The following is a 27,850-nucleotide window of genomic DNA, read 5'->3' on the forward strand; positions in this document are numbered from 1 at the left end:
TTTTTTTTTAATTGTTTGTTTGTATTTCTTATGTCTTTTTATTTTTATTTTTTATTCTTTTTGTAATTTTCAAAGTTTGAATAAATATTAGATAGATAGATAGATAGATAGATAGATAGATAGATAGATAGAAAACCTCCAAGGAAGGAGAGTCTACAACCTCCTGAGGGAGACTGTTCCACTGTCAAACAGCTCTTACTGTCAGAAAGTGCTTCCTGATGCTTAGGTGGAATCACCTTTCTTGTAACTCAAAGCCATTGGTTCGAGTCCTACCCTCCAGAGCAGGAGAAAACAAGCTTGCTCCCTCTTCCATGTGAAAGCCCTTGAGAGAACACAAGGAAGAAGAAGAAGAAGAGTTTGGATTTGATACCCCGCCTTTCACTCCCCTTCAGGAGTCTCAAAGCCGCTAACATTCTCCTTTCCCTTCCTCCCCCACAACAAACACTCTGTGAGGTGAGTGAGACTGAGAGACTTCAGAGAAGTGTGACTGGCCCAAGGTCACCCAGCAGCTGCATGTGGAGGAGCGGAGAAGCGAACCCTGTTCCCCAGATTACGAGACTACCGCTCTTAACCACTACACCACACTGGCTCTACCCAGTGGTACCAGGCCAGTGACCCATCTAGTCCAGCATCTTGTTCTTCAACGGCCAACCAGTTACCTGCGGGAAGCTCCCAAGCAGAATCCGAGAGCAGCAACACTTTTTTCTCCTCTGGTTTCCAGCAACTGACATTCAGAAGCATCCTGTCTCCAGCCGTGAAGATAGAACATAGTCATCATGGCTCTAGTAGCCATTCATAGCCTTATCAGCCACAAATTTGTCTAACCCTCTTTTAAAACCATCCAGGTTGGTGACCTTTGCTACCAATGTTTATCTATGTGCTGTGTGAAGAAGCACAGTCACACAGGCATGCCTTTCGGGAAGATACCACATTTAAAATGCTCTCCTCAAATTATAAGAACTTAAGAAGAGCCTGCTAGATCAGGCCAATGGCTCATTTTGTCCAGCATCCTATTTTCATAGCAGCCAACCAGATACCTGTGATCTGAGTAAAGGTAAAGGACCCCTGGATGGTTAAGTCCAGTCAAAGGCAGCTATAGGGTTGGGGTGCTCATCTCGCTTTCAGGCCAAGGGAGCCGGTGTTTGTCCACAGACAGCTTTCCGGGTCATGTGGCCAGCATGACTAAACTGCTTCTGGTGCAACAGAACACCGTGATGGAAGCCAGAGCACATGGAAATGCAGTTTACCTCCCTGCCATAGTGGTACCTATTTATCTACTTGCACTGGTGTGCTTTTGAACTGCTAGGTTGGCAGGAGCAGGGACAGAGCAACGGGAGCTCACTCGGCTGCGGGGATTCGAACTGCTGACCTTCTGATCAGCAAGCGCAAAAGTCTCAGTGGTTTAGACCACAGCACCACCCACATCCCCAGGATCTGAGTACAAAAGCATTGACCCTACCTGTCATCTCCAGCAAGTGGTATTATCACAACTGGGATTATACCATTCTCTGGTCACGTTCTATTATGTAAAATAGTCCTGGAATCTATTTACTCATTCAGCTTATATATTTAGGTGTATAGCCAAACATTTAAGGGTGAATATGATTAATGCATGCTTGCAAATGTAGTTATATCTGTCAGGGAGCAGTGATCGGCTATAGTTCTTTGTCAAGTGTAAACTCGGTGATAATCTCAGGTTTACTGTACCACTTCATTACATATGATATGGTCCCCATTTGAAATCTCTATCTCCCAAGGGACAGCCAGCTGAACTGACTGGACAGAAAATTGAAATTAATTCTTCAGACACTGACCCCGCCCCCTGATTTTGAGGGGCCTGGAACATTTTGTTTCCAAATCAACAAACCCAGCAAGGTCAGGGTTTCTCCCCCCTCCGATTTGTAACTGTAAAAGAGAAAACTAGCAGCTTAAAAGATTCGCACTGATCCTGTGAAACTAAATTAAAGAGGACTGCATTTAATTGAATGGAGTAAAAGAAAGGCATTTAATGTCATGCCTAGGAGAGAGAGGGAAAATAAGATGAAGTGAAGGGGCTGTTGGTTAAGTAAACTAATTTAACATTTCCTGTATGTCATTAAGCAATAATCCATCTTGTACTAACTTTGTAGAGACAAAAAATGCCTTCTTCAATTAACTAGAGTGCACTGGTCCTTCATAGCTGGTTTAACGAACTTATCCCCCCCCTCCATTTCAGTCAAGTTGGATTCCCAGTTTGTACAATTTCCCTTAATATTCGTCTCCCTTTTAACCTTCTGTTATTGTGGTTGAAAATGTATCATCTTACCATGGAACTTCCCTCCTTGTTTCCAGTTCTTGATATGACATCTCCTGTACTACTACAATGTGCTCTACATGGGGCTACCTTTGAAGGTGACTCAGAAACTACAACTGATACAGAATGCAGCACCTAGACTGGTACCTGGGGGCAGCCACCAGGACCATATAACTCCAGTCCTAAAGGATCTACACTGGCTCCCAGTACGTTTCCAAGCACAATTGAAAGTGCTGGTGCTAACCATTAAAGTCTTAAATGGCCTCAGCCCAGTATACCTGAAGCGTCTCCACCCCCATCGTTCTGCTTGGACACTGAGGTCTTCCTCTGAGTGTCTTCTGCTAGTTCCTTCACTGCTACAGGGAAGTTACAGGGAAGCAGGCAAAGGGCCTTCTCGGTAGCGGCATCCGCCCCGTGGAACACTCTCCCATCAGATGTCAAACAAATAAACAAATGTTTGAATTTGGGAAGACATCTTAAGGCAACCCTGTTCAGGGAAGTTTTTAAATGATTGATGTTTCATTGTCTTTTTAATATTTTGTTGGCTGAGGCAACTGAGGAAGATGGGCAGCATATAAATAAAATCATCATCATCTAACCTGAATCAGGCATTTGCTATCTGTCTTAGATGAACATGTTGAGGGGGGAAGAGTGTACTAGGTCTGCCTGTGCCTGTACCCCCTCCATGAATTCAAGGGCAACTATCTGCAGAGGGGAAGCTTCTTGTGGTCATGGAGGCTCTGTGTACCATGGAGAGCTCCTGCTCTTCCACTGTGCAAAAGCTTCCATGAGTGTCTCCTGGCTTCCTGCTCCCTGCAAACAGTTGCCCTTGGCGAGTTGTCCTTGGATGGAGGGTGGAGTTGTGCCCACTCTCCCTCCCTCCCTGCGTCTTCACTTAAGCCAGATAGTGTCAGAATGGGGCTCCCAGGAATCCACCAAACGTTTCCGTACATTGTTAAATAGCATGTAATAGATTTTATTGACTTCTGCATTAGACAGCATTGGATTTTTAAATGGTATTTTATCATGCTGTTGTCACAGTGATTGCAGTGTACCCTTTTTAATTGATCTCAGTCACCACGAGTGCTATATGAACAGAAGAGTGGTGTATTATCATGAAAATATAACAAATGCACTTGGTTAATGAATTTTGTGTTATTCAGTGTTTCCCAAACTTGGGTCTCCAGCTGTTTTTTTGGACTACAGCTCCCATCATCCCTAGCTAGCAGATGGCCAGTGGTCAGGGATGATGGGAATTGTAATCCAAAAGCAGCTGAAGACCCAAGTTATATATAACTGGTGTTATATATTGGGCTAAAACACTTTGAGGCAGAAGCACCGGGTTTCACTCACAGATTGAGCTGGAGGGTCCCCAAGGCAGATGCTGTTTAAGATACCACCTCTCCCTCAGGCTTGGGACCTGTTCAACCTCATGGCCCCTCCTCAGCCTCACTGCAGGATTCTGGCTCCTTGCTCCCTGGGGCTTGGGGCTTGGTATAAGTCTGGGTCGTCCTGGCCCTCCTCTGATGAGGAGACCCACAGGTGAGGCAGGACAGGACACCCATTTTCAAAATAGCTTAGTAGGAAGACAAAGACCACAAGAAGCACCCAACACAGTTCTCTCCCATCCAAGAAGTTCTGCTTATTTCTATTTATAATACATAACAACGGAGCGATGCTTGATCCTTAAAAAAATCCAAGTGGTGTACATAAAACAAGAATAACCCCCCCCCCCGAAATTAGATAAACAACAATAAAACTATTCCTATTACCCAGGTCACATATCTGGGAGAGCCTGAGTAAATAGATGAAGGGGTTTTTCTTTTGCAGACCTCTCAAACTTAATACTGATGGCGCCTGCTTAATAGCACTTGAGCACCTTCATCAATGATGCAGCTTCAGTTGCTTCCAAGCCACTTCCCAGGTCCCATAAGATTATCTTCCTGTATATTTGGGAAACACCTACAAACGTTTTGGATATTGCTGCAGTAGGCTTCATTAATTAAAGGTCTTTCTGTAGCTGATTTATCAAGACTCTCCAGCAAGGTTGGGGAAAAAATGAAAAATCTCTGCTCTTTTAGATCTTTAATTTATGTCCTGCTGTAGAGAGATGCTGAGTTATTATGGGTTATTAAAATAATTTGGGGGCAATTAGGGCAGGATCGGCAAGGTCAGATTATTGGTGCATTTTATGTTGTTCATGTTTATATATATTTTGGAAGCACATCTTCAATTTGGTCTAGGCCACATTATTTTTTTCTAAAAAAAAAAAGATAATGAAGAAATAATAAATCATGAGATGTAATAAAAATGTTGCAATGAAAATATAGCTGACAGTTTTGCTGATGCTGATGAGACAGAACAAGATCTAGCTTGCTTCTCCAGATTTCTTGGCTCCTTTTACAAAGCCAAATTGGTATCCACCACGGTGTTTTGAAAAAGAATCTACCTGTTGTGAACTACAGCTGTTCATGCTTACATGGAAGTAATTCCCAGGGCACTCAAGGAACTTTCTTTTCTGAGTAAACAGACATAGGACTGGAATATACATGCCATCTAAAACAAAGCCAGATTGGCAACACCATATATGCAGGAATGTAAGAAACTGGTTTATATTGAGTCAGAACATTTGTCCATCGAGGACCCTGTGGGAGGCTGGGAGAAGAGGGGACAGCTCCCAGGTGAAAGCGGGGAAGGTTCACTTTTCTATGTGTGGAATAAGTGTTAAGATATAATTGTGATAGAGGGCCTTGTGTTTATTTTCTCTTCTTTCTCTTCCATACCCTCCAACATTTCTCTGATGAAAATAGGAATGTACTAAAGAAAAACAGGACGTTCCAGGATCATATCAGAAATCTGGGACTGACCCTGAAAAATAGGGTCTGCGTCCCTTGGTTCTTACTGAGCTTCTTCTAAGGTAATTTTATTCTGCCCCTCAAGCTTACCCACAATACACAAAGAACTGTCCCTAGAAAATTGGGACACCTGAAGACCTCACCTCTTCTCTTCTCTTCTCTTCTCTTCTCTACTCTTCTCTTCTCTTCTCTCTTCTTTATTTTCTTCTTTTGCTTATTATTCCTTCTTTTCTATTTAATTTCATTAGATTAGTTTGGCTTCCATTGCATTTTATGTTGAAAACTTTTAATAAAAAAGACTTTAAAAAAAATAAAGAGCATTGGGCTACCTGTTTCTGTATTACCTACAGCATAGCAGACATATATGCATACATAAGTTTATTTGTATGCCAACTTTCCACTGTCCAAACCATGCTCAAGATGGCTTTCAATATGAAAAACATGACAATAATATAATAAAAGTAGCCCTTTCAGGACTCACGGTCTTTCCCAAGAGTTCCCAGGATTGTACCTGGGACCTTCTGTATGCAAAGCATAGCATGTACTCTTCCACTGAGCAATGGCCCATTCCCAGCTAGAACCAGCTTTCCAGCGGATACTATTTCAGGTTACAGCTGGAGGGTTTCATATATAAATTTTCTTCCTTGAAACAAAACTCAAACTCTCTGCACATTGGACCGAGGGGCGGGGAAAACCCTACATGCAGGGAGTTCAATTCTTCTCTTGACCATTAAGTTTTCTGTTAGTCCCAATAACATTGACCTGCCACACAGGATTTTCGTAAAGGATGCGGTAGCGAGGAGTATATTGTTACCCAACACCGGCCCTTTAAATAAGCAATACTTTCAGCGAGAGTCAGATTTCTCAAAACTCAATTTCTCCGCTGCATAATGAGCAGTTGGTTTTCATCTGCTTCAACTTCGTAGTTGTCAGCACAGCCTTCAACATGTTCTTTTCCGATCCTTCCCAAATCTCCACGGGTTCTCGGGTCCCTTCGCGGTACAGCAGAAGAAAGAGAAAAGCGGTGAAAGAGGAGACTGCAGAATGGCTGAACGTCTGCCAAATATACAGATGCTAGTCTGATCGCTTTCTCAGCCTACCTATATCTATCCGCAGAAATGCAGATGTTCTGGACTGATGCACGGCTTCCACTCGGAATCAGGAGTTTACTAAAATAATACATTTCAATAATACATTTGAAGCTGTGGTTTAAGAACCGGCTGACCATTTTCTTTCTAAATTCTGAAATGCAAGATCTCCATACAGAGAATTTGTGTGCCCTAAATTCCTGTGGTCCTTCTATTTCTTTCACCCTTTTCGTCATTTGTTTTTATATCCAAAATTTCTCCCGCCCACTATAGCTTAAAGTAATATCTCTGCCCCTTTCTAGCCGCTCCCTTCCGCTCCCATTTTGGGTCAGGGAGGGATAGTTTCAGGTTTGAGGGACATGGATGATGGCAACAGCCAAAGAAGCATCTGCACAGCCGCTAAGTAGCGAACATCTGACAGCTTTACCCAGGCATCTGGATGGTGCCCTGTGCCACCCCTTGAATCATAGGAGCCAACTCCAAGGAGCTCTGCGCTTTCCAGGAACAGCCTGTGCTTTAAAGCTTCATGTCTGAAAACTCTTTTTTTTTTTCCTTCTCCGCATTTCCCCCCGTGAAAACCCACTCTTTAAAGCTGAATCAGAACAAACAGCACTCTTCAAATTGCTCTTTTGCTCTGTTTGAGTGATAAAGAGTTGCCTTTGTGGGTAAAGCTTTGGGGTAAAAAAAGAGAGAACACTCAAACACAGTGTGGACCTGTGCCTGGAATGAGTGGGGCAAAAGATCTTCAGATGAAGAGCAGTGTATAAAATTAATTAATTAATGGATTGATTGATTATTATTATTAATAATAATAATATCCACAAATATCAGCCTGCTTCAGCTTTGTAGCATCCACTCCACTGGCTTCCAGGTATTGTTTTATTTTCAGTCATGGGTCCAGTGTTGCCTCTTACACGTACTGTTTTTGTTAAAACCATTATTATTATTATTTATTATTATTATTATTATTATTATTATTATTATTATTATTATCATCATCATCATTAAAACAAGTGCAGGGAATGGATAATCAGAGAGGACTTTCTTTGCTGTAGGCAGTTCCTAAATTATGGTACACTGTTCCCAGTTGGGGTGTGTGTGTAGAGAGGAGCGGGAGGGGACGTCCTGTTGCACAAGCAGAAGATCTTGTGTGAAAGGACTTGGCTGGAGACAACCTTACACATTTATGCTGTTTCAGTGTTGTTCAGCGTTCCTTTTGTCCTCCCCCAGCACCATTTTGCTGCTTCTCTGCCCTTACGATCCATGGCTTGATTTATCCTCACCCTCCATTTCATCTCACGGTTTGTGGTATCCCATGTTACTTTTGTCGATTGCCTTGGCCACCGTTGTCGCCGTAACGAAATCTTGTGAGGTGCTGCAGCTGGACAGATGAGAAGGCAGGCAACTGAAGTGAAGGACAGTAGTCGTGCGATGACAAGAAGGAAGAAAATGGCCTCAGGAAGAAGCAGAGCCAGGGAAGCAAATGGGAGCAGAACAACTCAAGGCAAGGCAAATGATTAGCAAGGTGAGTCTTGTTTGGAATCCTGCATGGTTACATAAAATATACACATTCCAAGCACAGTCCTGCTGTGCATTACTGGCCAAAGTTGAGCATCAGTTCGTCTGCTGCTAGTGAGCCATGGATGCCATTTGACAGACGCAGAAAATTTCAGGCGCTCACACTAATGATGTTTTTGTGACCTCTTCTTCACTTGGAAGGGTTTAGATGCGTGTGAAGCAAAACCTCCAGACTGTTGCCCATCTCCATTCTGAAGAAGCTAGATGGGAATAGCACCTTGCCACCCCGGGCTGTGATGATACATTGAGATATTGCCATTCATAGGGTAGTGGAAGGCCCTGAATATCCTGGCGTTCAGCCTAATGAAGCGTTTTAACTCTTTCCAAGGGCTGCGTTTCGTAAAACTCAGCAGCTTAGTGCATGTTGCAACTGATACGGTTACTGATTATGCATCAAGGAGACAAGGCATCGGTTGAGCAAGATGGGCCTATCCTATGATTAACCTAATCATTCAATTACTATGCCAGATTATTGGCACTACCTGCTCCCTGACTGCTTCTGTTGTTTTCGAAGTTCAAAATGGTAGGCTCCTCTTTTGCCTGATGCAGGGAGTGGAACTTGAACTAGGAACAACAGGGTCGAATTCTGGGAGTCAACTCTGTGAAGTACCAGAGACTGCATGAGGAAATAAAACTACACAATATTATATTGGCATGCAGTGTGAAGTGTCTGGAATATCAAGGCCAGGGGTGTCTAATGCCCAGTTTGGGGGCCTGATTTGTTCAGCCAGGTAAATTTTTGTGGGCCCCCAAGATCTCACTGATTTTGGCAACAGATGATTTAATTCCAGGTGATTTCTGGTGGTGTGGTGAGCTGAGACTGTGCAATACAATGACCACTTGATCACATATTCACTAGGAGTCCAGTAACAAACCGTTGTACTCAGCTAAGTTATCCACAGGATAAACCCATGGAAAACAATGGACCTAAGTTACTCATGCCTATGAATTCAAGTGGGTCTACTTGAGTAGGTCTAACATTGTCTACAACCCCAGCACTGGCACCTGTTCAAAGAGTGATATAAACTGACTGTTAATGATTCAGCATGTAGTGTTCACGAGCTGCAGTTCTTTTTATCCATCAGAACTGTGCTATGCAGCATTGTTTTAGGGCATTTTTGGATTTGAAAATAGTAGCTGCCAGAAACAGGAAGCAAAAGGAGAACTGGGCAGCCAGTGAATTTCATCCCTCCCCAAATTTGGCCCCCTGAAACAACCCCTTCCCACAGGTTGCTCAGGTCAGCACACATGAACTTCCATTCTCACACAAGGTAAAAAAAGGTAAAGGACCCCATGGCAGTTAAGTCCAGTCAAAGGCGACTATGGGGTTGAGGCGCTCATCTTGTTTTCAGGCCAAAGGGGCCGGCATTTGTCCACAGACAGCTTTCTGGGTCATGTGGCCAGCAGAACTAAATCGATTCTGTTGCCACGGAACATCGTGGTGGAAACCAGAATGCATGGAAACGCTGTTGACCTTCCCGCCGGAGCGGTACCTATTTATGTACTTGCACTTTGATGTGCTTTCGAACTGCTAAGTTGGCAGGAGCAGGGACCAAGCAACGGGAGCTTACCCTGTCGCGGGGATTCGAACCGCCAACCTTCTGATCGGCAAGCCCAAGAGGCTCCGTGGTTTAGACCACAGTGCCACCTGCATCCATTCTCACAACAACAATGCAGTGAGGTAGATTAGGGTGAGAGATGGCAACTGGTCCCAGGGGACGCAAGGAGCTGATGGACACACCCTTACTAGGCTAAGCCTGCGGACTCACACACTCGTTTTCTCTATATCCAGCGTGCTGCCACTGCTCTTTTTGGAAAGTGGTGTACACATCATATTAGCCGCAGCTAGGGAACTAATTCAATCTATGAAACTTCATGTATTTTGTCACTGTATGTAAGCCCGACCCGAAGCGAGCACCTGTGTATGTGGGATTACAGTGACCCAAACCCTCTTACTGAATTTTGCTTTCTTTAAATCAGCAGCAGAGTTAGGTTCATTGCACAAGTAATGTTCTTTCACTCTCTTCTATTTCACCCCCTGTAAAAAATAAAAATAAAACAATCCTGATATGTTTGCTTCACTTTATGTTGGAAAATAAGGAGTGTTGGGGAAGATGGGACTTTGGTCTTATCTAGCAGGGCTGATCTTATGCCCAAATATTTCAAAAAGGAAAAGTGCTTGCAGTACTGCTGTAACTTCAACCTGAATTAGGAAAAAGAATGACCTAGCTGTGTTTTAAGCTAGTAATGCATACAAAGTCCAAGTCCATCAGAATCCTCTCACCCTAGCCAATAGTGGAACTAATCACTGAAGCCTTGTGCAATCTTTAAAAATCTTTCCCCAAACTGGAGTGAAAATACAATGTGCCCTGGGTGCAAAAGAGAACATATCCCAGTGACGCCACTGTGATGAGCGTAAGACAAACTCAGAATGACTGTCTGAAGGATTGGGCTCTTAGATCATTAAATTAAGAGTAGATGTTTTTCCTGGAATGCTGCCTAGCCATATCTTTATGCAATGCTCATTATCAGGGAAGCCAATGTCTTGAACCAGAGTTTAAATCTGTCACTTTTAGCATTAACCCCTTTACCTTTATTTGTGTACCAGACTGCTGAGGGTCCAAAAAAACATTCATGCTACAATACCCACTTGTTCCTACAAGTAAAATACCATCCCGAGTCTGCAGAGGTTGCGTCTAAATTTTGCATTTGGATTAAAATCACTCTTCCCCCTCTTCCCCCCCAACCTGTCTCTTACCAGAAGCATAATTTTCTTTTATATATATATATATAATTTTTATTGGGTTTTTACATTTTATAAAGACACACACACACAAAAAGACAAAGACAACACATATACAATTTCATACCCTTACTTTCTTTACCCTCTTTCCCTGACTTCCCCCCACCCCCTCTTCATACATCCCAATTCCGATAATTAGTTCAGCAAGTTCTTATCTATAATCTTAAACATATTATTATTATTTTTAAAACTTAGCTCTTTTTACTTGTCCACATTTAATTTATCCAATTCTCTTATAAACATTAAATCCTTTTTCTAAGGTCGACCTAACTTCCCTTCCACGAATTTCTCCCTTTATTATATTAATTATAGGTCACAATGGCCAAATACAAAAATCATAAAATTTTGAAATTCTATTCTCCCCTCCCTCCCTATCCCGGTTTCCATCCCTTCCCAAGCAAATGTCCACAAAAACAGTTCCTAGCCCGGATTCCTCACATCCGAGGCCTTCAATTCTCTGTCAGTCTCTCTCTGCCGATTTTGTTGGTAATCCTTTTTGTTGGTCCTCAGGTCTCGAAGGAGTTCTGTCACAGTCACATCAAATTTTCTTCCATCCAAAATGTTTAAAAGCAATTGCTGCAAAAGGTCAGCTGCTCTCCCATACTCAAAGAGGAAGTCCCGATCATGTTTCTTTATTCTTTTAAATTCCAGTATTCCAAGTACTCCAGGGACTTCCTTCCTCATCTTTCTCATCTTTCGCAGATTTGTAATCCAAAGATCTTCTTCTTTATTTTCTGACGATATAGGCTTCTGGTTGGTATTTTCCACCTGTACTTTCTCCACTCCTTCTTTCCTCTCCGCCAATTCCAAAGATGTCTCTTCTGGTTCAGCTGCAGATTTTTTATCAGTCGAATCCTTTATGCATTCAGCAGAGTTGTTTGTTTTAGAATTCAAGGTCATAAGTTCTTTGTTCATAGCCGTACTCTGCTCTTGCAAGATTCCCACGAGAAAAAACATTTTTTCTATCTCTGCCAGTAATTTTCCCTCTGCAGCCATTGTAATGTCTCTAGTTCCCCCTAGGGGGATTCCAATTGCTTAATAGTCCTTTTCCAAAAATCCATTACTTTGTTGTTTATTACTACTTTGTTTCCAACCACCTCAATTCAAATGTAACACCTTTAGTTCAGAGAGTTATTAAATAGCAAAGTTCTTGACTTTAACCGCCCGTTTGACAGCTCCTTTGACAGCTGTCAAACTCATTATTCTTTTTCCTCCGGCACACACACAGGACGCTCCCGGGTTCGGGGGGAGGGGTTACACAAAAACTTCCAAAATTCCTCCCTTTCTCTCCAGCACAAAGACTTCTTCTGTCAAATTCATGGAAATATCTTTTATCTAGCACCAAAAAGACAGTAATCTCTCCACCTTAGTTCTCCAATCCTTGCTTTAGATCGTTTGTAGGTAGGGGGGGTGCGGACTTCCCTTTAGCACATCCCCCGGTCGTGCCGAATTCAAAGGTAAAAATTTTAAAGTCCAAATTCCATTCTACTCACGGGTTGTTTGTTTTCCAGTCCAAATTTTGGGAAAAAAGTCAGCGCTCTCCGGCCATGGCTCGCGGCTTCGCTCCACTGAAGTAGCGGTCTACTCACAGCACCACGCCGCTCTCCGTACCCTCTCTGTAGCCTTTAAAAAGGCTCTTCGTGGGTCGGGGAAGGCGCTTAAAGGTGCCCGCCGAGTCACCAAGTCCGCAGGCTTCCGCGCCTGCGGTTTCTAAGGGTCGCCGGCGCGGTAAGACCCGTCTTCAGCAGAGCCGATTCCCTCCGGAGCTCGGAGGGAATCCGCCATTAACCGATCGCGCTAACCCGGAAGTTCCCAGAAGCATTCATGCTACAATACCCACTTGTTCCTACAAGTAAAATACCATCCCGAGTCTGCAGAGGTTGCGTCTAAATTTTGCATTTGGATTAAAATCACTCTTCCCCCTCTTCCCCCCCAACCTGTCTCTTACCAGAAGCATAATTTTCAAGACTCATAATTCCAAGTACTATATCAACCAGCAACAGGAAGGTCTCCTCTGATGTATCATGGTCAGTTCTGGCTATCACTGTTGTAAAGGGGAAAATCATATATTGGGAAATATTCAGATGATAGAAGAATACCCTTTCCTCATACTTTATTGATATCTAATTTTCTATACGGTGACGACACCGATAAAAACAACACCTGCACATATCAACAGACATGCAAAATACAATGTAAGTCAGAAAATTCATATTATTACAGAATTGCAAGCTAAAGTGCAGCTATTGTGAGAAATGGTCCTCATTTTTAAATATCCAACTATCCAGAACTTAACTGAAGAACCATATATTCAAAAAAACAGACAGAAAAGAATAACTTGGTTATAATGTTACGTTCATATCAAGTTATCTGACAGAAAGACAAATAATGTTTATGTTGTATTTATCTGCCTTTCCAGGGTTTATAATACTGGATATCAGCATGTTATGCATATTTGTGTGTAAAACAAAAATATCCTGAAATAATAATAATAATAATAATAATAATAATAATAATAATAATAATAATTTGTTTGTTTGTTTGTTTGTTTATAACCCGCCCATCTGGCTGGGTTTCCCCAGCCACTCTGGGTGGCTCCCAACAGAATATTAAAAACACGATGAAACATCAAACATTAAAAACTTCCTTAAACAGGGTTGCCTTCAGATGTCTTCTAAAAGTCAGATAGTTGTTTATTTCCTTGACATCTGATAGGAGGGTGGGTGCCACTACCAGTGAGGGAATAACCAGAAGGCGCTCGGAGCTGGACCTCAGTGTCCAGGCTGAACGATGGGGGTGGAGACGCTCCTCCAGGCATACTATACAGTAATCAGTTGTGTTAGGCTAGATAATAATTTCAAGGATTGTATCCAGTATAAGTCCTACTCAGAGTAAACCCACTGAAATAAATGGATATGACTAACTTGGGTGTGTTCATTTTAATGGATCTACTCTGAGTATAACTTGTTTGCACAGCTGAGGCAATATTGGCAGTAGTTGTAGGTCTTTGCCCTTTAACTGGCTGTGGCAGGTGCAGCCATCATTTCTACGGTAGATAGGCCCATCCCACCTAACTGCCTTCCTTGGTGCCTGAGCTGTTTCTGCAGAAGAACTCTGGGGCTGCTAAGGCATGCTTCAGACTTGAGGAGAGCACTACAAGTCCTTTGCAATTTATCTGCTACCAAAAACGTCCATACTCTCAATTTTAAACTAGGGATGGAATTTTGTTTAGTCCGTATTTTAAAATGAATTTGCAACTCCCGGATCAATATGTAGACCACAACATAATCGCATCACAAAATATGTATGCAAATATGTATTTTATCTCAATGTACATATTTTTAAACACATTTTACTGTAAAATACTCAATGCATTTTGGCTCGGGTTTTTTTGAGCCTGGAACTGTATCACAAAATTTGGGGAAGTGTGAATTTAAAGTTAAATACAAATGTTTGTATGGATTCTCTTTAAACACGTTTCAAAGGGTATGCAGAAACAGAAGGGAACACACTTACAATTTATTGCATACAAAAGTGATTCAGATCGGAAATACACTGTTCTGTGCATTAGTAGCTAAAACCTTATCCCTGACATCCAGTTTTCCATATGGAATCCCACTGTCCCAATCAAGGAGTACTCTTGCAATCTGAAATGCTAGGAAGCTGCCTTATACTGATTAAGAACATTGAGTCCCTCTAGTTCAGTCAGTATTGTCTACACTGACTGGCAGCAGCTCTCCAGGATTTCAGACAGCAATCTCTCTCAGTTGTACAGTATCTTAAGATGCTGGGAACTGAAACTGGGACCTTCTGCTTGCAGTGCAAATGCTCAACCATTGAGCTATGTCCCTTTCAGCATACAGTGGTACCTCGGGTTACATAGGCTTCAGGTTACAGAGTCTGCTAACCCAGAAATATTGCCTCGGGTTAAGAACTTTGCTTCAGGATGAGAACAGAAATTGCACGGCGGTGGCACGGCAGCAGTGGGAGGCCCCATTAGCTAAAGTGATGCTTCAGGTTAAGAACAGTTTCAGGTTAAGAATGGACCTCCGGAACAAATTAAGTATGTATCCAGAGGTACCACTGTACATAAAGTCCAACTTTTTCAAACACAAAACTGGGACAAGTGTGACTCATACCTCACTCTTGCCACCTCCCCCAAAAAAGTGCTTTTCCCAGGGCGAAAGTGCATCACCCAAACTGTCCTCCACCATCTTGCATTGAAAAAATGGAATGATCATTTTTTCCCAGGGCACTTGGGCAGCCAAATGGGTGGGTTATAAACAAACAAACAAATTAATGTTGTTGTTGTTGCTGCTGTTTAGTTGTTTAGTTGTGTCCGACTCTTCGTGACCCCATGGACCAGAGCACGCCAGGCACTCCTGTCTTCCACGGCCTCCTGCAGCTTGGTCAAACTCATGCTGGTAGCTTCGAGAACACTGTCCAACCACTGCTTCCTTAAAAACACTGCTTCCTTAATCTCCTGTTGGTGAAGAGTGGGGCTCAGGTTGGAAGGTTGCCACCATGGCTTGAGTGTGCAAGTTTGTTGGCTTAACTTGCATTTGCTCCATGTAAGGCACTGAAGCTGCAGTCGTAGAACACTTACTTGGTAGTAAATCCCACTGAACACTATGGGTCTTACTTCTGGGTGGGTGTGAATAGGAGGACACCATTGGATTACTGCAATGAGCTCTACGTGGGGCTACCTTTGAAGGTGACTCAGAAACTACGACTAATCCACAATGCGACTGGTGACTGGGAGTGGCCGCCGAGACCATATAACACTGGTCCTTAAAGACCTACATTGGCTCCCAGTACGTTTCCGAGCACAATTCAAAGTGTTGGTGTTGACCTTTAAAGCCCTAAACATTCTCGGTCCAGTATACCTGAAGGAGCGTCTCCACCTGCACCGTTCAGCCTGGACACTGAGGTCCAGCGCTGAGGGCCTCCTGGAGGTTCCCTCACTGCAAGAAGGGAGGTTACAGGGAACTAGGCAGAGGGCCTTCTCGGTAGTGGTACCCGCCCTGTGGAACGCCCTCCCATCAGATGTCAAGGAAATAAACAAATGACTTTTAGAAGACATCTGAAGGTAGCCCTGTTTAGGGAAGTTTTTAATGTTGGAAGTTTTATTCTGTTTTTAGTGTTCTGCTAGGAGCCACCCAGAATGGCTGGGGAAACCCAGCCAGATGGGCGGGGTATAAATATAATAATAATAATAATAATAATAGTAATAATAGTAATAATAATAATAATAATAGTAATAATAATAGTAATAATAATAGTAATAATAATAGTAATAATAATAATAATAATTACTGTCTGAGTCAGAGGAGACTTACCAATTCTACTGTAGCACCATAGGAAGCTGCCTTTTACTTAGTCGGCTCGTTGCTCCTTCTAACTGCCTATTTTCTAGTGACTGGCAGTGGGTCTCCAGGTGTTCAAATGGGGGGGTCTCTCAGTCCTACCTGAAGATGCCAGGGGTCTTGGGGTCTTCTGCATACACAGCAGATGCTGTACCACTGACTGAAGCCCCCTCCTCTATTGCATGCTAGAGTGAAGTCCAAAACTGGGCTTGTGTGCGCGTGTGTGAATATATTCCTCTGGGCATATAATTTGCATGCTTATGACAAGATGCCCTCAGAACTACACACCACCCCTCACTAGGGGTTAAGAATTAATTTTTAACCTAGCCCTTGGTAAGCAAGCTTAAAGGCTCCTTTCTCAGCACGGAGTTTATCAGGCTTGCCAGAACAGTTAAGCTTAGATCTTAAATTTATGTTGCAGATCTAGCTGGAGGCTTAATTTGTGCTTCCTCAGAATACTTTTATTTTTGTGTTTGATCTTAAAGGAGCCTTTCCAAATGTTTTAGGCACTGGAGCTTTGCAAAGGGAGGGGGGTCCTTAAAGAATAAAAAAAGCTGAGCTAAAACTAGACAACACTACCTCTTTTCACCAGGTTTGGTTTAATACAAAGCCTTTCTCCTGTTTTCCAGTGCTCAGTGAAACATGATATTAATCATGAACTTTAAATATTGCTTATGTAAATGACGGATCTCATGGTACAGAGCTCAGTCTTGAGAACAGTCCAGCTGTAAATCTTGTGAAAAGGGTGTCCACACTGTGCAACACTGCCAATAATTCTTCTTAACAAAGTCTGCCCGTTCCCTCTAATTATATGTGTGTGCTGTAAAACTCTTTTCAACAGAATAAGAATGATTTCTTCCTGGTCTTATTATTTTAAAAATACATAAAATCAAGAAATGCAAAAAGTCAATTTTCAGATTTGATTCCATTGAGTCCATTTCTTCGTTTCATTCAGGATGTAGGTTGGTTCAGCCAAACATTGTGCAATGGTTAAAATCTGCACAAGTCACTTCCACAGGCAGCATGAAAGAAACCATTTAATTTGGCAGGTGATCAGCAGCTGCAGAAATGTAAGGCTAATTTTGTCATATATTTTCAAAATAAACAATTGTTGTTGTTGTTACACATTTTTTTGTCTTAATTCAGAAATCCTGTCCCTTAAAGGTTGCTTTCTGCTCCTAAGCCATATAGATAAGTACGTTACATCTTCAACGTTGAAATGAAATAGCATCGTTTTTTACTGCACATGGTTTGGTCAGAGCGCAAAATGCTAAAACCGAGCATGGCTGCTTTCACAAAAGCAAGATGTGTTTCAGTGTTCAAAGTGATATAGTGGCCCAGCTCTTGAAACGAATTCTGAAAAGGCCAGCCAAAGAGTGTGCAAGAGATTCTTCACAAACAGGGAAGGTGAATTATGCAAGTCTTGTCAACAACAACTGCCTTCAAAAGTACAGAGCTGGTAAAGAGAAATAAAGAAGGGTAAAAGTATGACTCCGTCCTCTTAGAAAGGGGGAATAGATGCCTTTTATCCGATGTTTGAGAACCGCTTGTTGGGGTCAGAACATTTGCACTCCCTTGTCAGGGCTAAGACAAAAGGCATTTGACTGAGAGGATAAACAGATGCAAATACCTAAATGGCAGTTGCTGGCTCCAGTCCAAGGTTTGGGGTTATTCCCCCCACAAAGGTTGAGCCGATTAGACAATTGAAACAATGGCGGGTTGTTGTTTTTCAGTTTCTGGGTTTTGTTTGTTTTTCTCCTCTTCTTCTTTGGCATTGGCCAACCTTGCCCCGCTCTTCTTCTTTGGGACTTGTATACATCGAACGGGCAAAGCATCTCAGAAACGTAAAGTAAAGACATCTTTATTTCCGTAGAGATCAGAATTCAGGAGATTAGCCGAAATCCCAACATGCCAGATATATAGCTTCCCACCACCTGCTACAAGCCACAATGGCTGCCCAAAGCAAAGGACAGAAATTGAAACAAAAACAACAGCACCCTCACCCATGTGCTTTGTGATAAACAAATGGTTCTCAAAGTGTGAGGTGCCCCTGCCTAGGGGGATGCAGATGGTTGCTGGGGAAACTCAAACTCCTCCCAGAATTCCCTTCACTCTATGTACCTCTCTTGAGTAGGACTGGAGGCACTGTCAAGGCCTCATAACTCCCCACCTCCTCACAGTGTTGGTTCAAAACCAAGGGTGCCTCATTCAAAGATTTGGTAGCTTTGTATTTTAAATTTTCCCCTGTTCCAAATAATAAAAATAATAATAAAAATATTACAGATTACCTAATTGCAGTCCTTCCAAGAAAAAAGCAAAAAAGAATCCGGCCGAAATAGCATTCAAATGTTGCCTTCTCTTCTTTTACTTCCCAACAAGAAACACAGCTATAAATACAGTGGTACCTCGCAAGACGAATGCCTCGTAAGACGAAAAACTCGCAAAACGAAAGAGTTTTTCGTTTTTTGAGTTGCTTCGCAAGACGGATTTCCCTATGGGCTTGCTTCGCAAGACGAAAACGTCTTGCAAGTTTGTTTCCTTTGTCTTGCAAGTTTGTTTCCTTTTTCTTAAAACCATGCATTCACTTCGAGGAGCAACTCATAGCACGCGGTGTGGTAGCCTTTTTTGAGGTTTTTGAAGACTTTGGTGATTTTTGAAGCTTTTCCAAAGTCCATGCTTCGCAAGACGGAAAAATCGCAAGACGAAAAAACTCGCAGAACGAATTAATTTCGTCTTGCGAGGCACCACTGTAGTAACAATGGAGTCTGAAGCTCCATTGCGCAGATATTCCAAAAGTAAAACCTGAATTGTTCACAGACTCCTTCCAATTCAACACTTTGTATCTTCGAGGACTTTCAAAATTCCAGCCCTCCTCCCCCTTTTAACTTTGTTATTCTTCCACTATTACGTCTCAGAAAGTTACTTTTAAAAGTTTCACAAGGAGGAGAAAGATCAAAGCCGCTAGCGGCAACTCACTTCCCGTTTCCAGCTCTGCTTACAATTCTGCGTCTAAGCTGATTTCAGAAGACGGCTGACCTCCGTAGTTTTAACTTTTTAATCCAAGTCCTTCCTTTAGCCAGATCAATCCTTTTTTTTTTGCTAAAATTAGGTCCGAATTTCTTATGTTTTGAGAATTGAGCACTTTCCCTGCAAGCTCGGGGCTTCGCTTTCCGAAGGCAGCAATGGGTTCCCCTCAGCCCGCTTCCCTGCCCGCCGTTCTCTTCGCTCCAAAAAGGAGTTACCTGACGGCCGGACGGTCAGCGTTTCGGCATCCGCGGGAACCAGAACTCCTGGACATCCACCAGAGAGTATTTTCGGGGGCTACTGCACCCTGTAGCACCCCCTTTTCCTTCAAAAAGCCCGGGATTCTCCTAGCGGAAAAATCCTTTTCCTTCGAAAAGCCCCCCTTTTCCTTCGAAAAGCCCGGGATTCTCCTAGCGGAAAAATCCCCGCTTGCGCTGGGATTGGGCTCAACCTTAAAATAATTCGTAGAATCAAAACATTTCATTTTAAATACCTATGCATATGGAAACACCACTCCCCCAATATGATTTCCTTTTGTAAAGCAGATCTCTGGGCATTCTTCATCCATTTTTTTTAAAAAATGTGCATAAAATGTGATAACTAATTAACTAATTAATTTTTTTGTCATCCTTATTCTTATTACATTTATATTGCACCTTTTTCTCCAAGTTGCTCACGGTGACCTACATGCAGATAGGTAGCCGTGTTGGTCTGCCATAGTCAAAACAAAATAAAAAAATTCCTTCCAGTAGCACCTTAAAGACCAACTAAGTTAGTTCTAGGTATGAGCTTTCGTGTGCATGCACACTTCTTCAGATACACATGGTGAATTCTTCAGATACACATGATGAATTGAGGTGGAGAAGACCTACATGGTTCTTCTCCACCTCAATTCATCCCCACAACCTTGTGAAGTAGGTTAGGTTGAGAGGAAGTGGTTGGCCCAAGGTCACCCAGTGAGTTTCATGGCAGAGCAGGAATTGGAACCCACATCTCCCAGGTTCTAGTTGAGAACTCTAAGCACTACACCACACGATGGACATTCAGTATTCAGTGGTGACTGGGCTACTATGGATGTTGGACCAGGAACAGTGCAGTACACTGGAGCCCAGTGATGCCAGATCATTGACAGGTGGTCTGTCCCCCACAAATCAAATGTGGCTCGCGGGGAAAAAGCCACCAAAAAGCTTCTCCACCGCTGTATTAAGCCATCAAAGTATGGTGTAAAAAAACTTACAAATAATCCCTGAACCGATCATCTTTTACCTCTCAAGCCAATATGAGCTCATATTAGCTGTTTATAAGATTAGAATCAGTTTGTGCACTGCTCCATTTTATTAGTCTGTGGTCAGGATATTTAATGCATTCAGAGCAAGAACAATTAAACAGCTAAGGAATATCAATCATCTTCTAGCACGTAGGATAGACAGATGTGGAAGTTAAATATGTCATTACAAATTGACTTGTCTCACTTATGTGTTCTGTTTACTTTCTAAGGTGAACAAATGCCTATGATAGACAATGCAGGCTGCATATTTTATCTTGTTCCTAATTAGGGCACAAATATTCTAGCACTGAAACCTACCTAGTTTTTGACTTAGATGCACTAGAGTTTCCGAGAATCTTATAAAAGTCAGAGCAGAGCATCATCTTAAGTGCTGCCTCATTTTCACATAGGGAAACTACCCCGAAAGCAAAAATGGTTAAGTGAGTACAAGTTTTTAAATTTTTCTGTCAGCCAGTTTAAGAGAAGTGAACTGGAGCAATGTGCGGAGACCCATTCAGTCTGTCCCTGCTCTTGGCAATAGAGGGAACAGATTTTGCTGGGGAACCGTTCCCTACTCACTGTAGCCACTACAACAGGCGTGATCAGTGACACTGATCTTTGGATCACATTTTCAGTCTGATGCCTGTGGGAAGGTCAGAAGCAGAACATGAGGGAAATAGCACTCTCCCCTGACTTTGTAGTAAATACTTTTGTCGGGGAGTGCTTTACTTTCAAACAAAACCTTTCACTCCCCAAAAGGTAACCATTCGCTATAAAACCCAAAGCCCCACAACTGCTCTCCACAGTCCTACATCTGCAGCAGTTTCAGGCCAATAAATATGGACTGTTATCCTCTGGACCATAAAGAAGGCTGATCGCCGAAGAATTGATGCTTTTGAATTATGGTGCTGGAGGAGACTCTTGAGAGTCCCATGGACTGCAAGAAGACCAAACCTATCCATTCTTAAGGAAATCAGCCCTGAGTGCTCACTGGAAGGACAGATGGTGAAGCTGAGGCTCCAATACTTTGGCCACCTCATGAGAAGAGAAGACTCCCTGGAAAAGACCCTGATGTTGGGAAAGATTGAGGGCACAAGGAGAAGGGGACGACAGAGGACGAGATGGTTGGATAGCGTTCTCGAAACTACCAGCACGAGTTTGACCAAACTGCGGGAGGCAGTGGAAGACAGAAGTGCCTGGCGTGCTCTGGTCCATGGGGTCACGAAGAGTCGGACACGACTAAACGACTAAACAACAACAACAACATGCTCTGTTTATTAGGATTTTGCTGTCCAAAAGTTGTCACTGGTATTAGTCATCAGATTTACATACCACCCCTCACCATAAGATTTCAGGGCGGTTCACAGAATAAAATACAGTAGTACCTCGGGTTAAGAACTTAATTCATTCTGGAGGTCTGTTCTTAACCTGAAACTGTTCTCAACTTGAGGTACCACTTTAGCTACTGGGGCCTCCCTCTGCCACTGTGCGATTTCTGTTCTTATCCTGAAGCAAAGTTCTTAACCTGAGGTACTATTTCTTGGTTAGTGGAGTCTGTAACCTGAAGCGTCTGTAACATGAAGCATCTGTAACCCGAGGTACCACTGTACAGGATAAATGGTTGTTGTTAAAGAAAGCAAATAAAAGAAAAAGCTAGAGATAGTAATATTTGCTGATTCAGCAAAACCTTCCGCCCACTGAAGATATCAGCTCTTGCAAATAGAAGATAAACATTAGTACTTTCCTTCAAGAAAATGCATAACAGTGATGCAGAGAGAACTATAACAATCAGCCCTCACTTCCTGTTCCTGTTTGAAAGCTGCCATTCGTGTGAGAAGAGCAAGTCCTGTTTGCCTGGCTTCTGTTATTCTCTCGAGTTGTATTAAAACAAGGTATCTGGATGCACCGGCCTCAATGAGGTGGTTTCCCCGCTTGACGTTTAGGTACTTATTTATTAGTACTGTATTTATAAACCATTAAAGACATCAGGGCAGTGAACAATAAATATAGATTTTGACACATCACTGCAAGTGGTCAGGAAGCAACGTTTGTGCAACTATTTTAAGTCCTGTTTATTGCCGCTTCTGTTGATGGAGCTGCTGGTCTTGTGGTTTTTGAAACACCTATTGTGTGCCTTAGGATAAGGGTGGTGCTGAACTCACCAAATCAGGAATATAGACAATAACTAATGAAGGGAGCCCTCCCATAAAGGTTCTGGCAAAAGCTCACACAAGAATGGAGGAATCTGGGGTGGGCGGATAAGTAATAAAAGAAGACAAACTTTACGCATGCATCATAGAACCAGGAGCTGTTTGCAAAGTATAAGCCTTAGTTTTGCAACATAGGCTTCTGCGGTATTACTCACATCCTTAACATGACCTTAATACAGTTTTGTGGCTTTAGATTTACATATTTTTATTATTGTCTCAAAGATAAATGGTAGGTGGTTGCAAACAGTAGAGGCCTAGAGCAAGGTTTTTAATATTATTAAAAGTATGACATAAAACATGCTAAAACAAAGGTAAGGCAGTTTATGACATATGCCATAAGAAGAACATTTCCAATGCTGATTTCACATCCTGAAAGGGTTTGAAAAGGTTTTAAGCTACATTCATATACAATTAACTAAGACAAATATTTAAGTGCTTGTTTTTATGAGTCCATAATAAGTATGTGCAGCAAGTAAATTCGGCCCTGTGACCATATTTCTATACTTTCAGATCTCTACATGTCTTTAGGGGTGGGCTCTGTTTAGATCAGTGATGCCTTCCAGATGTATCTGGGCTACAGCTTAGGGTTGCCATGTGTCTTCTTTTCCCAGGAAATGTCCTCTTTTTCCGGGGTAAAATTTCTGTCCAGGTGGATTTTTAAAATTTGCCAAAATGTCTCTGGCTATACTTTATGGGTGAGACATAGACATAACTAGTGGCTGAACACTTGCTTTTCTCTTCTCTTCTCCTGCCCTCCTCAGCAATATATCTTCTTCTTCTTTGGCAATCACTCGTAGCCGAATAAGATTGTCTTCCATAAACACAGTTTTAAAAGTGAGTCCGTAAGTGACTGTGGAGGCCAATTCTGGATCCACACATCCTTCTCTTACCTGGGCAGTTGTCTTTCCACAAGGGCAGACACTGATGTCGAAATTGCCTGAGCTCTGCGAGTGCAGCTTTCTCCCGACTGAAGCGCAGAGTGTTTGAGGACTGGGACATTCACAGGGAAACCAAAATGCTTATTTACAAAGCTACAGTATTGTACTACCAAGCTTACTGTATGCTTGTGAAACGTGGACCACTTATAAACACCATCTCAAACTCCTCGAAAGATTCCATCAACGGTGTTTCCAAAAATTTTTAAACATCACTTGGGAAGACAGGCAAACTAATGCCAGTGTACATTACAACTTCTATAGCTCACATATAGTGGGGCATTTAAAACGAGAGTTGTCGTCGCATCCTCTTTTTTGCTCTTCAAAATATGGCAACCCTACTACAGTTTCCAGAAGCCCCAGGCAGCATGGGCAGGGGTCAGGGATGATGAGAGTCAAATTCAGCAGCATCCAGAGGACACCACATTGAATCATAGAGGGACCCTGAGGATCATTTAGTCCAACCCCAGCAATGCAGGAATATGCAGCTGTCCCATACAGGGATCGAACCTGCAACCTTGGCATTATCAGCACCATACTCTAGCCAACAGAGGTGGCTAACCTTGGCCACATTCACACTATAAAGCACCAAGATACCACTTTAAGCAGTCATGGCTTTCCCCAAAGATTTCTGGCAGCAGTAGTGTCTTAAGGGCACCGAGAGTTGTTACCAGACCCCCATTTCCCTCACAGAGCTACAATTCCAAAATCTTCCTTCTAAAGAGGGTTTGCTTGTTAAACCCCCCCGGAAACCATAACTCTGGGAGATGAATAGGGACCTCCTAACAACTTTCAGCACCCTTAAGCAACTGCAGTTCCCAGAATTGGTTGGGAGAAATCATAACTGTGGTGTCATAGTGCTTTAGTGTGGTGTAGATGTGGCCCTAGTTTGGCTGAGGGATTACTTAAGGATTTGAAATGAATACTGACACGAGAGAAACTGGTGTAAAAAAACTGGCTTGCACTGTAAGACAGCTCTGGTTGAAAAAAAGAATTAGGTCAAGGTATGTTGTGGCGGGTGAGTGGGCGGGGGGGAGGCCATGTGAGAGATGCTGCATTCTGATAGAGGATGTGAAAACTGTTTCTAACTGATACCTTAACGACAGTGCCTTGTCGAGATAGATGGATGTTGACAGCAGTTATTGTCAACACAAGGCATGCAAAAGGGTCGACGAAGCCTAAAAACGAGACCCCTGTCTCTGGAACAAAAATAAAAAGTGATCCCGTTTCACCTCTTCCAGAGAAGGCAACACAGGTGCCCTGGAAAGGAGGACTGTTATTAATTTAGACTAGCTGTCACATGGATACTGAATTGTTGTGGAACCAGACTTCATGTTAGGGCATAGGATGTAAGTTAACTAATTGTGTGAAAGGGTTTGTGGCCACAGGTCAGGGCTGGATGTTGTGTCTGAAGGAGGGAGAATACATGTGGAGGAATCCTTTGTAGAAGGAAATAACAGAAGCACAGATGCTCTCTTCTGGTCTTACGTTTGGTAGAACCCATTGTAGATTAAGCTTTAGGCCAGGAATGAGGAAGCGCTAATACTCTGTCATCCAGTTTCACAGGCTTGCCACACTGATCACCAGCATCAGGCTTAGACCCAAGAAGGCTGGTCCAGCTCCTCAGATTGTGGCAATGTAACTTCTGACTCAATGTCATTGACCCTGCTGGATATAACATCAGAGGTCATCATCACATTGACTTTTACATCCACCTCATCAGTTTTAAGGGACACGGGTGGCGCTGTGGGTTAAACACAGCTCTCCTTCTTTGGAAGTTTTAAGCAGAAGTTGGACGGTCATCTGTCAAGGATTCTTTAGCTGTGGTTGTGGGTTAAACTACAGAGCCTAGGACTTGCCGATCAGAAGGTCGGCAGTTCAAATCCCCGCGATGGGGTGAGCTCCCATTGCTTGGTCCCTGCCCCTGCCAACCTAGCAGTTCGAAAGCACGTCAAAGTTCAAGTAGATAAATAGGTAACGCTCCGGTGGGAAGGTAAACGGCATTTCCGTGCGCTGCTCTGGTTCGCCAGAAGCGGCTTGGTCATGCTGGCCACATGACCCGGAAGCTGTACGCCGGCTCCCTCAGCCAATAAAGTGAGATGAGCACCGCAACCCCAGAGTCAGCAACGACTGGACCTAATGGTCAGGGGTCCCTTTACCTTTACATCAGTTTCAGCTTCCAGTTGTTGGTTTTTTTTAATGGATCCACATGTGACAAAAAGGGAAAGGCCTCATGAGCAGCAGCTGCAATCTTGCACCATTGTTGTAATTACTATTACCCATCCTTCACTGCAATGGTCCCGAGGCAATGGAAAATACAAGATTAAAAGCGGAATAATCTTGTATAATCAAAACTGGAGTGGGCCCTAAAAATATCTCTCTCACGTGTCAAAGACCAGGGGGACAGAGCTGCATCTTCAGCATACCATGAAAGCTGGACAATGAAGATGCCAGGCACACTTCTGTGGAGAGGGAATGGCACGACCCGGCCCTAGTGGTGTAGTGTGGGTTTCTGATGCCCGGGGCAGAGCAAGTGTTACACCCCCGGTGGACTGGGCAGCTGGCATGGAGGCGCGTGCTGGGGTCTGTCTCATGGAGCCTGTGAGGCACTGCCGCTGCTGGTGGCAGTGTTGGTGCACCTTCTTGGCTTGGTGGCTCTGCCAGCCCAGAGACAGGGCATGTGGGCATTACTAGGAGAAGGAGGTGCCACCCTAACCCTGAAGGCCTGGCCTGCCTCCTCGCAGTTCTGGAAAGTGGCACGAGCTCAGCCATGCAGCCTCGATGGGGAAGCCTGTCGTGGGGGCGCCTTGTTGAGCCCCTCTCAGAATTTAGTGCCCCGGGACAACCACCCCTTTGCCCTCCATGCTATGCCACTGCCTGGCCCCAAGCTTTTGATGGTGGATGAACCCCTTCTTAACTTCCAAGGGGGTCTGTAGGGAAGGAGGCAATCTTTTGGATATTTGGGGCCTAACTTGTTAAAAGGTCAGGCTGCCCATGTGTGTTAATTTTGTAAATACACTCAGGAGCCTGCGAGCTCTCGTCTCAAATTTCACTTAGTAAGAATAATACCAGTGACATTTAAGGGGAGAAGAAAGAAAGATCCAGTGCTATTGTGCCCATGCTTTTAGGCTTCCCAGAGGTATCTACTTGGCAACTGTGTGAAACAGGATGCAGGACTCAAGAGGCTTTTGGTCTGATCCTGCAGAGCTCTTCTTTTGCTCTCGTAAGTCTGATTGAATTTGGGCAGAATACTTTTGCAGCAAAGGTAGTCCTTGAGAAAAAGAAGAATATGGATTGTACTCCTGGGGAAATAATTTCTTTGAAAATCTGCAAAGACCTGACATCCTTTTTTCCCTCTTGTCACACATTGTTTTATGGAAAAATAAAGGAAGAAACAAACAAAATGTCCCATGATGTACCTGCTCCCTTATTAGAGAGAGTAACATCATAGCGGGCTGCAATGTTAGGAAGACACACACACACAAATGTTGGGGGGAGGAGAGTACAATTGCAAAACAAAAGTTATTGCATTCCAATCAAGCTCTGAATTGTTGAGTTGGCTCTTTGCGAGCAGGCAGAGAGGTGTGTGTTTTTATACAAAATAAGTAGATTGGAGCCTGAGATGCTTAAAGAGAACCCTGAGGAATCAATTTGTTTTACTCACAAGCAAACCCCTACAGGCCAAGAGTTGTAGTCTGCCACTACCAGTCTAGTCAGACATGGGGGTTTGTTCCCTCTCTCTCTCTCTTTGTGATTTGGCAGACATTCCCAAGCAAGCTGTAAGGTCTGGAAACTTAATGGCTGCAAATCCATAAAACTGTTCTATGCACAGATTATCTCTGCCGGGATACTGGCAATGGGATCCATATATTTTGAGCTGGAAATCGTAACTCAGTACTGTTGTGAGCGTTCTTGATTAATCCTTTTATTTGGGCTTTGGTATCATCCTGAAAAACTGGGCTGAAATTGTGTAATTCATTAGCTGCCATACAGACCTTCCAAGTGTCCCTATTTTCCAGGGACAGTACCGGATTTCCAGAAGCCGTCCTGGTTTCTGATTTGATCCTGAAATGTCCTGCTTTTCCTTAGGACGTCCCTATTTTCATTGGATAAATGTTGGAGGGTATGGATTTATGTGACCCTTAAGCCAAGAAGATAAACTATACAAGCTTTAGAAGGCATCTGAAGGCAGCCCTGTATGGGGAAGTTTTTTTTTTTTTAATGTTTAGTGTTTTATTATGTTTTTATATATGTTGGAAGCTGCCCAGAGTGGCTGGAGCAACTCAGTCAGATGGTATAAATGAAGAAGAAGTAATACAAACGACAACAACAATGGAATAGGATGCCCCTGTTTTCATCAGAGAAATGTTGGAGGGTATGCAATGCTCTAATTCTACCAGGGACACTTTCTAAGGAAGGCAAAAGAGATGT

The sequence above is a fragment of the Podarcis erhardii genome, assembly GCF_964252035.2.
Source record: "Podarcis erhardii genome assembly, chromosome: 1".
NCBI lineage: Eukaryota > Metazoa > Chordata > Lepidosauria > Squamata > Lacertidae > Podarcis > Podarcis erhardii.